This window comes from Bubalus bubalis, chromosome 8 (genome assembly GCF_019923935.1).
Source record: "Bubalus bubalis isolate 160015118507 breed Murrah chromosome 8, NDDB_SH_1, whole genome shotgun sequence".
Taxonomy (NCBI): domain Eukaryota; kingdom Metazoa; phylum Chordata; class Mammalia; order Artiodactyla; family Bovidae; genus Bubalus; species Bubalus bubalis.
In genome coordinates, this window is record NC_059164.1 from 34,971,104 (window position 1) to 34,983,203 (window position 12,100).

The following is a 12,100-nucleotide window of genomic DNA, read 5'->3' on the forward strand; positions in this document are numbered from 1 at the left end:
TATAAACCACTACTTCACGAAGTTTACCTTAACAGATACTTTGCCTGAAATGCAATCACATTGTATAAATTTGCTATAAATTGAGTGGAAATGAAAAAAAATAGCTAAAACAAACAATAAATAGTGCATATTTTGAAAATAAAAATATAAATTTATAGATTAGGTTTCAGAAAAAAATCTAATTATCAAACCTAAAATTTTAAAATACAAATATTATCTTTAGTAAATCAATGAATGAAAGTTAATTTACTCCAACCCTATACATTTTTGATATTAAAATATTTTTAAATGTCTAATTACACAAACACATGCACACATATACAATTCACAAATAGAATTTTTTTAAAAAGTTTAGCCCATAACAAAGCTGAAAAGTGAAAGAGATCACACAGATACCATATTTCTCAGCAGAAGAAGCAATTAGCTCTGAAGTCTGTTTCAGAAAAAAAATACCAGTTGAATAGGTACACACTGCTGTTCTAAGGCTAGGGTTTTTCCAGCAAACAATTTTTGCTTTTTTGAAGTGTTTTGATGTTAACAATCCAGTTGCTATATGGAAGTAAATGCTTAGCCTTTATATCTTCACCTAAAAAGCATAGGCCACATGAACTCTCTCTGAATGATAGTGACAAAGAAAAAGGTGGAGGGAATATTGTGACTTCAATCTGGAAAAGGCCTTAAAGAGTTTAGCAAGCAGCAGTAGAGAACAGAGAATTAGAGAATAGAAACAGTTTAAACAAATGTTTAGAACTGGATCCCATTTCTTTTTATATTTTCATCCATTTTTAGGAACTCGTCTTAGTGGCTCAATTTTTCAGAAATTCTTTAAACTTGTTTTAAGCCCTATTCATCCTCCTTGGTTAAAGAGCATTGATGACAGCTGTGTTTGAGATATTGAGCCAGGACAGTAGAGAATCATGGAATCTCCTACTTAATCTTTCTCAGCATCATAAACCTTGCTTCCCAACATTTATTACAGTTCCAATTTTACATTTATTTGAGGGTTAATTGGATAGTATCTCTCAGCTAAACCAACAGTTGAGAAATTATTTTAACCACCACTCATCTTTAGGATCTGCAACACTGAGTCATAATATGCATTTGATGTAACATTTGACGAATGGATAAATAAATAAAAGCAGAGGCGACTCCCACAAAATCTTTTTGCCTAATCCTACTGAAGATCATGGTAAGCAATAAGCCTAACAGTCCTGCAGATCATACGTTGACTCATATCTTACAATATTTACAGATAAAACAAATTAGATAGAGTAATGTTCAGCATGCTAGCTTAGCAGCTTTTTTTCCCTCTGTTGTTTTAGAAAAAGTTTCCATCTCTAAATATGTTCTCTCTCAAAATAATCTTTAATCTTACTGAATGTTTATATCTATTGTAGACGTGCTAATTAACTCTTCAAAATTGTTATTAACATAAAAGAAGTCCATGATATAATTTTATTCATTCTAGACTTATGCTCTGCGTCAGTTCCCTGGAATCTTTCGTCATTGTACCTTTCCTGAGTGAACTCCTAAAGATCCTAAAATATTTATGCACATGTGGATGATTTCCAATTAACTTTGGAGTATCAAACGACTGTGATTTGAGGAATTGATTAACGCATAAACTAAGTAAAAGAGGAGTAAGCCTATCTTGTATAAAGTAGTTTAAAAATAAATTTTTATTTTAGAAATCATTTAGGTTATGACTATATAATTATTAACCAATGTTTTGACAGGTGCAAAACAGGGCAAAATAACAAACAGATTATTTTCCTCAGTGTAGAAATGTATGTTTAATTATCAAGAGAAAATTTTATGAAGATATTTATTAGCATTTGCTAAGAAAGATTGTGGTATGTGATAGAATTAGCACAAAATGAATTTAGTTCAGGATTATACAATTAGCCAATCGTGCAACTTTGGGCAAGCCATCCTGACTCTCAGCTTATTGTCTGTAAATAAGCAGTTTGGATCAATAAATGACAAACCTAAAGTTACACAGTTTTCTATGGTAACCTCAGGAGTTATCATTCTACTTCTGTTATTCTTGTAAATTTTTGAATGGAGAATTTTAATACATTGTAAATAGTTTGCCAGGTTTAATAACTAAGACAAAGATTGAGAATTTCAGCACTTTTGTTATTGTAAAGAAAAGACATTTTAGTTGACCTTGATGAGAGTTAAGTATGTAGACGCTACATATAAAATGTTTAAAGTCTTAGCACTCAAAAACGAGTCGGTCATTTATTATACTGAAAAAAATCTTAGTATACTGAATTGAATAGCTTGAATTTTTAGAGTTAGTACTGGTTGGTAGTTTGATACTAAAATGTTACTTTGGGGAAAAAAGGAATAAATCATTATAAACTGTCAAAGGGAAGGTGGGATGAAGAAGATAAGATGGAGAGATGGTTAATAAAGAACGATTAACTCTCTGCTCGTAAAAGCTTTCTGGTAATTGCTGAGAAACAGAGCATGTACTCAGTGATGACATGTTCTGATGTATTTGCCTCTCCTGGTTCCTCTCCCTCCTCTTTTCAGAGGCCTTCTCTTCCTCCTTCTGATTGACAAACACCTAACAAGTACCTACCCAGGAGACAGAATGTATATGTAAACTATGATGATTACAATTTGCAGAAAGCTTTAGTACCATCATACAGGTTGTACTTATGTGTTTGTATGTGTATTATATCTAAAATATACACTTTTATACACTACAAAAATAAGTGGTATTCTCATAGGCTCAGTTTTACCAAAAGTCATATCAGTAGATATATTTTGCATTTGCTCTGTTAAAGAAAGTTAATACTCAGACTACTCCACACACTCATTTTAATTGATATATTTTGTTGTTACTACTATTAAGTTAAAAAGTAGACCATATATAGTGTTGATCTGGGGTTAAGTGAGACTAATAGGGTATAAAGAATTTTGATGGAGATCAAAAGACTAGTAGGGATGTAAAAGAGCCAAATGCCCTTGACTATATTCACTTAGACTATATTCAATTAGAATGTTCACATAAGTTAGAGGTCTTTGTTCAGACCTCTAACCTCTCAAAGTCTGAAACAAAATTTCCCTCTTCCAATTAACATATCTAGGTATTTATAATGATCTGTTGATTTCCTTTGCTAGTTAAAGCTCTGTGTGTGTGAGAGAGAGAGAGGAAGATGGTCTTTAAGTGCCCTGGCTTACTCACTTTCCATGCCATTCTTCTCTTCTCACATTTCCCAGTGGCAGTGTAGGGTGAGATGTGATGGAATAGGTGAGAATAAAGGGAGCTTATCACCTTCTCAAGGTCAGCTCTGCTGTTTCTCTGGCTCAGATTTCTAATTTTTTGATCCTGTACAAAGGATATGTTGAATTTATATTTTGGAAAATGCCAAATAAGCAAGTAGCAAAATCAAAATTAGGCCTAACCTAAGGCCAGATAAATGAAACTGCAATTTTGAAAGACAGACTGCACTCTACTCTGAGGTCAGTGAAAGAACCAAAAATACTTTCATCTAGCTCAGGTGGTGATGCTATGACTAATTTATTAAATTATTTTCCTTCCTAAAGTGAATGGCTAATATAAAGACCTATCTTTCTTAGTTTTAGAACTTGAAGACTGGTAAAGATGAATTTCATTGAGGCAATCCACAAATTAAATAATTTTTTTAACACTTAAAGTAAATACTGAATGTTTTCATTCACAAAGTTAACATGATGGCCTTAACTTGTGTTTTTATTTATAAATGCAAGTACCTGCTGCTTCACAAAGTCATTAAAAAAAAAAATCCTTAAACTTTGGAGCTAGATATAGGGCAAAAGATCATTGTAGTTGGTAGGCAAAACAAAAATAATATTTCCAAATTTCCACCTGGATGTCTACTTTCACTGAATGTACACCTTGTTCAAGTCCTTTCTTGAAACAGAATGATTAGTAGCGTCTTCACTGAGTATCAGAAGAAATGTTTACATTCTGAAAGAAAACCATATTGATTTCTTCTGATTTCAGCAAACCATTTGCTCTATAAGCAATCATTGTATGTTATTAAGCATATGTTCTCTGAAATATAGTGCACTGAAACATCTGTTGAAGCATCTCTTTCAACATGAGAACTGTTATTCTACCTTGTGGAAACATCTTGCATAAATAAATGCCAAGGAAGTTATAAAACCTCTCCTCTTTTATGGAGTTTGGCTAAAGAACAATGATAAAAACTTCTGTGTATTACCAGTAATTATGTCACAAGTCACTTTAACCACGTATGAACATATAATTAAAGAATGTGAAAAAAATTAAGTTTATAATTTCTCAATTAATCATAACCTTCACTGTGTCTGTTCTATTATTTATGACAATTGGAAAACAATTTGCAAATTTCCAAGCTATAAATATTGTTACTTTTGTGAGATCAAGAAATCTGTTGGTAAGGATGTAAAGCAGAAATAAAATTCATTTAATATGATTTGTTGTTATTCAGTTGCTCAGTCATGTCCGATTCTTTGCAGCCCCATGGACTGCAGCAAGCCAGGCTTCCCTGTCCTTCACCATCTCCTGGAATTTGCTCAAACTCATGTTCATCAAGCCAGTGATGCCATCCAACCATCTCATCCTCTGTCATCCCCTTCTCCTCCTGCCTTCAATATTTTCTAGCATCAGAGTCTTTCCTAAAGAGTCGGCTCTTCACATCAGGTAGCCAAAGTATTGGAACTTCAGTTTCAGCATCAGTCCTTCCAATGAATATTCAGGATTGATTTCCTTTAGGATTGACTGGTTTGATCTCCTTGCAGTCCAAGGGATTCTCAAGAGTCTTCTCCAACACCACAGTTCAAAAGCATCAATTCTTCTGTGCTCAGCCTTCTTTATGGTCCCACTCACATGCATACATGACTACTAGAAAAACCACACCTTTGACTATTGGAACTTTGTTGGCAAAGCAATGTCTCTGCTTTTTAATATGCCGTCTAGGTTTGTCATGGCTTTTCTTCCAAGGAGCAAGCGTCTTTTAATTTCCTGGCTGCAGTCACCATCTGTGGTGATTCTGAAGCCCAAGAAAATGAAATCTGTCACCATTTCCAATGTTCCCTCATCTATTTGCCATGAAGTGATAGGACCAGATTCCATGATCTTCGTTATTTGAATGTTGAGTTTTAAACCAGCTTTTTCACTCTTCTCTTTCACTTTCATCAAGAGGCTCTTGAGTTCTTCACTTTCTGTCCTAAGGGTGGTGTTATCTGCATATCAGAGGTGGTTAATATTTCTCCCAACAATCTTGATTCCATTCACCCAGCCCAGCATTTCATATGATGCACTCTGCATATAAGTTAAATATGCAAGGTGACAATATACAGCCTTGACATACTCCTTTCCCAATTTGGAACCAGTCCATTGTTCCATGTCCAGTTCTAACTGTTGCTTCTTGACCTGCATACAGGTTTCTCAGGACACAGGTAAGGGGTAAGGTAGGCTGGTATTCCCATCTTTTTCAGAATTTTCCACAGTTTGCTGTGATCCACACAGTCAAAGGATTTAGATTGGTCAATGAAGTAGTAGAAGCTTTTCTGGAATTCTCTTGATTTTTCTATGATCCAACAAATGTTGGCAATTTGATCTCTGGTTCCTCTGCCTTTTCTAAATCCAGCTTGAACATCTGGAAGTTCTCGGTTCACTGTCAAAGCCTAGCTTGAAGGGTTTTGAGCATTATTTTGCTAGCATGTGAGATGAGTGCAATTGTGTGGTAGTTTGAGCATTCTTTGGCATTGCCTTTCTTTGGGATTAGAATGAAAATTGACCTTTTCCAGTCCTGTGGCCACTGCTGAGTTTTCCACATTTGCTGCCATATTGCATGCGGCACTTTCACAGCATCATCTTCCAGGACTTGAAATAGCTCAGGTAGAATTTCATTATCTCCACTAGCTTTGTTCACAGTGATGCTTCCTAAGGCCCACATGACTTAGCATTCCAGAATGTCTGGCTGTAGGTGAGTGATCTTTTTTGTATAGTTCTTCTGTGTATTCTTGCCACTGTTTTTTAATATCTTCTGCTTCTGTTAGGTCCGTACCATTTCTGTCCTTTATTGTGCCCATCTTTGCATGAAATGTTCCCTTGGTATCTCTAATTTTCTTGAAAAGATCTCTAGTCTTTCCCATTCTATTGTTTCCCTCTATTTTTCTTTTTGCATTGATCACTGAGGAAGGCTTTCTTATCTCTCCTTGCTGTTGTTTGGTACTCTGCATTTAGATGGGTATATCTTTCTTTTCCTCCTTTGCCTTTTGCTTTTCTTCTTTTCTAAGCTATTTTAAGGCCTCCTCAGACAACCATAGTGTCTTTTAGCATTTCTTTTTCTTGGGGATGGTCTTGATCACCACCTCCTGTACAATGTTATGAACCTCTGTCCATAGTTCTTAAAGCACTCTATCAGCTCTAATCCCTTGAATCTATTTGTCACTTCAACTGTATAATCATAAGGGATTTGATTTAGGTCAGATCTGAATGGTACTGTGGTTTTTACCTACTTTCTTCAATTTAAGTCTAAATTTTGCAATAAGGAGTTCATGATCTGTTGCACAGTAAGCGCCCAGTCTTGTTTTTGCTGACTGAATAAAGCTTTTCCATCTGTGGCTGCAAAGAATATAATCATATGATTTCAGTATTGACTATCTGGTGTGTTCATGTGTAGAGTCTTCTCGTGTTGTTGGAAGACAGTTTTTGTTATGATGACTGCATTCTCTTGGCAATATTCTGTTAGCCTTTGCCCTGCTTCTTTAAAAAATTTTTTTTATTATTATTATTATTTTTACTGTCATACTATTTATTGTGTTGTTTGTTTCAAGTGAAGAAAATTCTTTATAAAATAACTTTGTTCCCAGATGAATTATTAACCAGGATACTATAAGAAATCTATTGATATATCCATAAATCTCTTGAGGCCTACTACTGCAGTGATTTTTCTGAAGGATAAATCTGACCTTAGAAAGAAGGGAATATGAAGCTGGAGGGATAGTTGTTAAGAAGTAAGGGAAAATGGAAGAGTAGGAAAAGGAAATTAGCAAGTTAAGATGTTCTGCCTATCACTGCAGTTCAAGAAAAGAAGAAAAACATAATATCAGCAGCTACTCCTAAGTCTTCTGTATTCAGATTCTATTATTTTTTATTAAAATATTTTTCCTGCTTCATTTTTAATATGATGACAACATATTAATCATTAATCATACAAAACTTCTGCATCTCACTCAAGTAAGTTTTGTGGAACTAGGTATGTGCAAAGAGCGTGCTTGAGTTAACACTAAGTCTGTAGCTAAACTTTAAGATGCACTACATTATGCACAGGGTCTTTCCCTTCCCCACTCCAGACCTGCATTCAGACTTAACCACATTCTGGTATGCAAATGCCATCCAGATGATATTCTGGACCTCTCTCTCAAACTGCTAACATTATTTTAAGCATCTGAGTATCTTCCTTTAATCTTCAGACACTAAAGAAACCTCATTAGAATTTAAATATATGTAACAGATATGCAGATGACACCAAACTTATGGCCTAAAGTGAAGAAGAACTAAAGAGCCTCTTGATGAAAGAGGAGAGTGAAAAAGTTGGCTTAAAGTTCAACATTCAGAAAACTAAGATCATGGCATCTGGTCCCATCACTTCATGGGAAATAGATGGGGAAACAGTGGAAACAGTGTCAGACTTTATATTTTTGGGCTCCAAAATCACTGCAGATGGTGATTGCAGCCATGAAATTAAAAGACACTTACTCCTTGGAAGGAAAGTTATGACCACCTAGATAGCGTATTGAAAAGCAGAGACGTTACTTTGCCAACAAAGGTCCGTCTAGTCAAGGCTATGGTTTTTCCAGTGGTCATGTATGGATGTGAGAGTTGGACCATAAAGAAAGCTGAGTGCTGAAGAATTGATGCTTTTGAACTGTGGTGTTGGAGAAGACTCTTGAGAGTCCCTTGGACTGCAAGGAGATCCAACCAGTCCATCCTGGAGGAGATCAGTCCTAGGTGCTCATTGGTAGAACTGATTTTGAAGCTGAAACTCCAGTAGTTTGGCCACCAGATGCGAAGAGCTGACTCATTGGAAAAGACTCTGATGCTGGGAAAGATTGAGGGCAGGAGGAGAAGGGGACTACAGAAGATGAGATGGTTGGATGGCATCACTGACTCGATGGACATGGGTTTGGGTGGACTCCAGGAGTTGGTGATAGACAGGGAGGCCTGGAGTGCTGCAGTTCATGGGGTCACAAAGAGTAGGACACAACTGAGCGACTGAACTGAAGTGAACAAGGGTAAATTATAAAGCTCTGCATGTGCTTCCCTTCTACCTTTCTGAGTCTTTGGCTCTCTCCTGGTCTGCCCAAGCTGTCTATTTCTCAGTGCCTTGAAATTTGTTTCAGAAACAATGCTTAGAAAAATAACAACATTCTGCATGTGATGTTCAATAATGAGACTTGCAGCAAGCAATTGTTTTGGGACATAGGATTTTCCTGAAAGACAGTTAGTTGTCTTTTTTATCCCTTCTTCCTCTAACATGTTCAGAGATAAGACTGGCCTGCTGAACCAATGAGTTTATATGTAGAGTAAGTTATCCATATTTGGAAACAAGAAGAAAAGAAGGAGAACGTTGGTGATTTCCAGCCAATGGGGATTAGAAAAGAGAAGAGAGAAAGAAAACAGAGGCATGAATCAGTTAAGTATATTCCAATGTAGGCCAGGAGAGGGGAATGTTTGTTAGATCAGTCAGTGAGGAGGGAAGCTACACCTTCAACCAGGTACCAATCTGGGAAACTCATGCCAACCTGGTGGTCTGTCTGTAAGAGGGCCTGGGATGTCATTTTTCTCTGAAACTTGTTCTCATGGGACCCAGCTAAAAGGACATAGCTAAGAATGTGGAGAGACTGCCAAGGTCGAGTTATCAGAGCAAGAAACTCTGCATTGATTGTTACAAAGGAAATTGCCTGAGTTGTGCCTACATGCTAAGAGGATCTCAGTACTCTGTAGACGCAGTGAGAGTTGAGGTAAGCCTGAGACAGGAAATGCTACTGGGCCTGGTGAAATAAAAAGATCACTAGTTGCCACAGTCATAGACTTGAGTGAAGAAGTTAACTGGGCAAGTGCTACTCACATGGTAAGGTGCATGTTCTGGAGGATCGGAAAAAAAAAGGAAGATGCTATCCCCTGAAACTTCGGTATCTCCCACTGCATATGAAGCTACTCAAGCACCAGGCATGCTTTTAGGGAAAGAAGTAAAGACAGGGACAAATTTTCCAGGAGTTTGGTCACTTTTTTAGCTGAGAGAGATCAAAAACAATATAAAAAGAAAGTTTAAATTATTGATTTTGGCTAAGATAAGTGAGGAGAAAGGAGAAGAGAAGGAAAAATGAAAGACATGGGGAAACGAGGAAAAATAAAGCAAAGTTTTTTTGTTTTAATTTCTCTCTGATTACTGATGTTACTATTTATTAGAAACTTTTAAAATGTCTTTGAGTATTTTTCAGGGCCTAGAGAGTACCAAGAAAAACCATAACAGTGAATTAAATTCTTACTGGATTGGAAAGAATGAAACCAAGAGTGTTAATAGCAAAAAAGTATATAAGAAAGCCCATTCCTACAGTTAGAGGAGGTAATACTGAGTGAGACTTGGGAACTAAACCTGGTTCCAATGACCTCCTTACCTTCAAAAGCCTTTATGCAGGATGCTCAGTCACTACTTAGCATGTGCACAAGGACTCTTCTCCCCAGTCATACTAACAATCAACCACATGGAAGGGAGAAATCACCAGTGTCCATCACTTCTAGGAGCCATGTTCCTATACAAAGTGAGAGAATTAAATATGCCTTCTCCATAGAGATGTTATATATTACATAGTAGGTTTCAGTTACATTGTACTGGCTTAGGTCTGGGGGATACTTTTAGGAAAAATTTACTTCTAAATCGGACCAAATCAATAAATGACTTCAGAAGGCCATTTTGAAGTGGTTGACAGTCTGTTTTTACCATATTAGATCAATGGCTGTCATTTGAAAGGACTATTCATTCAACTGCTTTGGAGGATAGTCAGTTTCAAATGCCTTTGGCAAGTTGGAAAAGTCACTGCCCTCAGATGACTAACACAGGAAAGGTCAATTAAGTAATAGTCTAGTTTAGTCTATCAAGCATCTTCCTTGTCAATGCCAAAATATAAAATTTTTTTAAAGTGCTCAAATGTTCTGTATTGTGAATTAGCTTTAAAAAGTATTTATCTTTAAAGCTACTTTTTTCGTTTAATCTAGATTACATAAGACATATAATTTTCAACTATTTATCACACTTGAACCTTCTTTCCCTGATTCTATGGGCCATTCCTTGAGTTCATATCCTTATTACCCTGGAATATTGTAATTATCCTTCAGAAGGACTATTGATTTCTAATTTTCCTCACATCCAAAACATGCTATTGGCAGACTAGAATTCTCAAAGCAAGGAGTTTTAAGATTGCTTGCTTTAAGAAATCACTACAGTGTTCAAAGTTTTTAAAATTTGTTTTTCCAATATCTTTTCTGTTCAATTTGTGAAGTCCTTTCTTAGTAAGGCATCTAAAACTTGCTTTGGTATCTTACATATCTACTTTTTCATTCCTGTTTCTTACTTTCTAATTTTATAGCTACCTATTTCAGAAAAATTAGACATTTTCATATTTTCCTTAACACACAGCCCACATTCCCACATCAGGATTTTGTTCACAGGGTTCCTGCATGAAACAACCTCTCTTTGCAGCCTCTTTCACTTACACTCCCATACTTTCCAGGTGCTTATGTTCTGGTTCTACCTGTAAGGACCTTGCCCAAAGCCATCTTGACCACAGTCTGTCCATACACTTAATTTATAATCTCTTCTGCATAATCTCAGATTATGTCTTTTCTCTGAGCTTCAATAGAACTTTTAAGTCTTTTTTAAAAATCCCTTTCTGTCTTCAAAGTGTTTGGCAAAACTACAGTTTTGGTGTCTCTAATACTTAATTTAATCAGCTCATGAAAACATGCTATATGAACATATTTATATTTCCAAAATAAATTGGGCTAAAAACATATATCATGCTGTTTTTCTTACTAACATATCCACACCCTTCTGGGTATCTTCTGGGTATACTTCCACTCCCTCCTCATGATACCCACTCCAATCTTCCTCTCAGATACTGGTCTTAATCTCACATTACTAAGAAGAGAGGCAGCAATGGATAGACCTAGAGATTATCACACTAAGTGAAATAAATCAGACAGAGAAAGACAGCTATCATAAGATATTGCTTATATGTGGAATCTAAAATAATGACATAAATGAATTTATTTACAAAACAGAAACAGGCTTCAGTTCAGTTCAGTCACTCAGTCCTGTCCGACTCTTTGCGTCTCCCTGGACTGCAGCACGCCAGGCTTCCCTGTCCATTACCAACTCCTGGAGCTTATTCAAACTCATGTCCATCAAGTTGGTGATGCCATCCAACCATCTCATCCTCTGCCGTCCCCTTCTCCTCCCACCTTCAATCTTTCGCAGCATTATGGTCTTTTCAAATGAGTCAGTTCTTACATACACAGAAAACAAAATTATGGTTAACAAAGGGGAAAGGGGGAAGGTATAAATTAGGAATTTGAGCTTTATATATATAAATATATATACTACTATATATAAAATAGAGAAACTGTATAGCACTGGTAACAATTTTGAAACCTTGTAATGACTACAATGGAAAATAATCTGAAAAATGATATATATATAATTTATATATGTACATAACTGAATCACTCTGTTGCACACCAGAAACTAATACAACATTGTAAACTGGCTAAACTTCAATAAAAATAAAAAGAACTTCCACAAGCTCACAACAAATCTTTTGCCTATTAACCTGCTTTTCACTACACATAACTTGGCCCTCTCTCACTTTACCACAAATTCTCCTTGTTCTTATTAAAAGTGACTTTTTACCTTGGGTACTAAACCTTATTCTCTCTTGCTTCTATGCAAGGAAATCATTCCAAAAGTTCTCTCCTAATTCTTCCTTTCCATACTATATAATTTCCATTGGTATAAAACCATATTGTAATTGTTTTGTGAAAAAAAAGGAA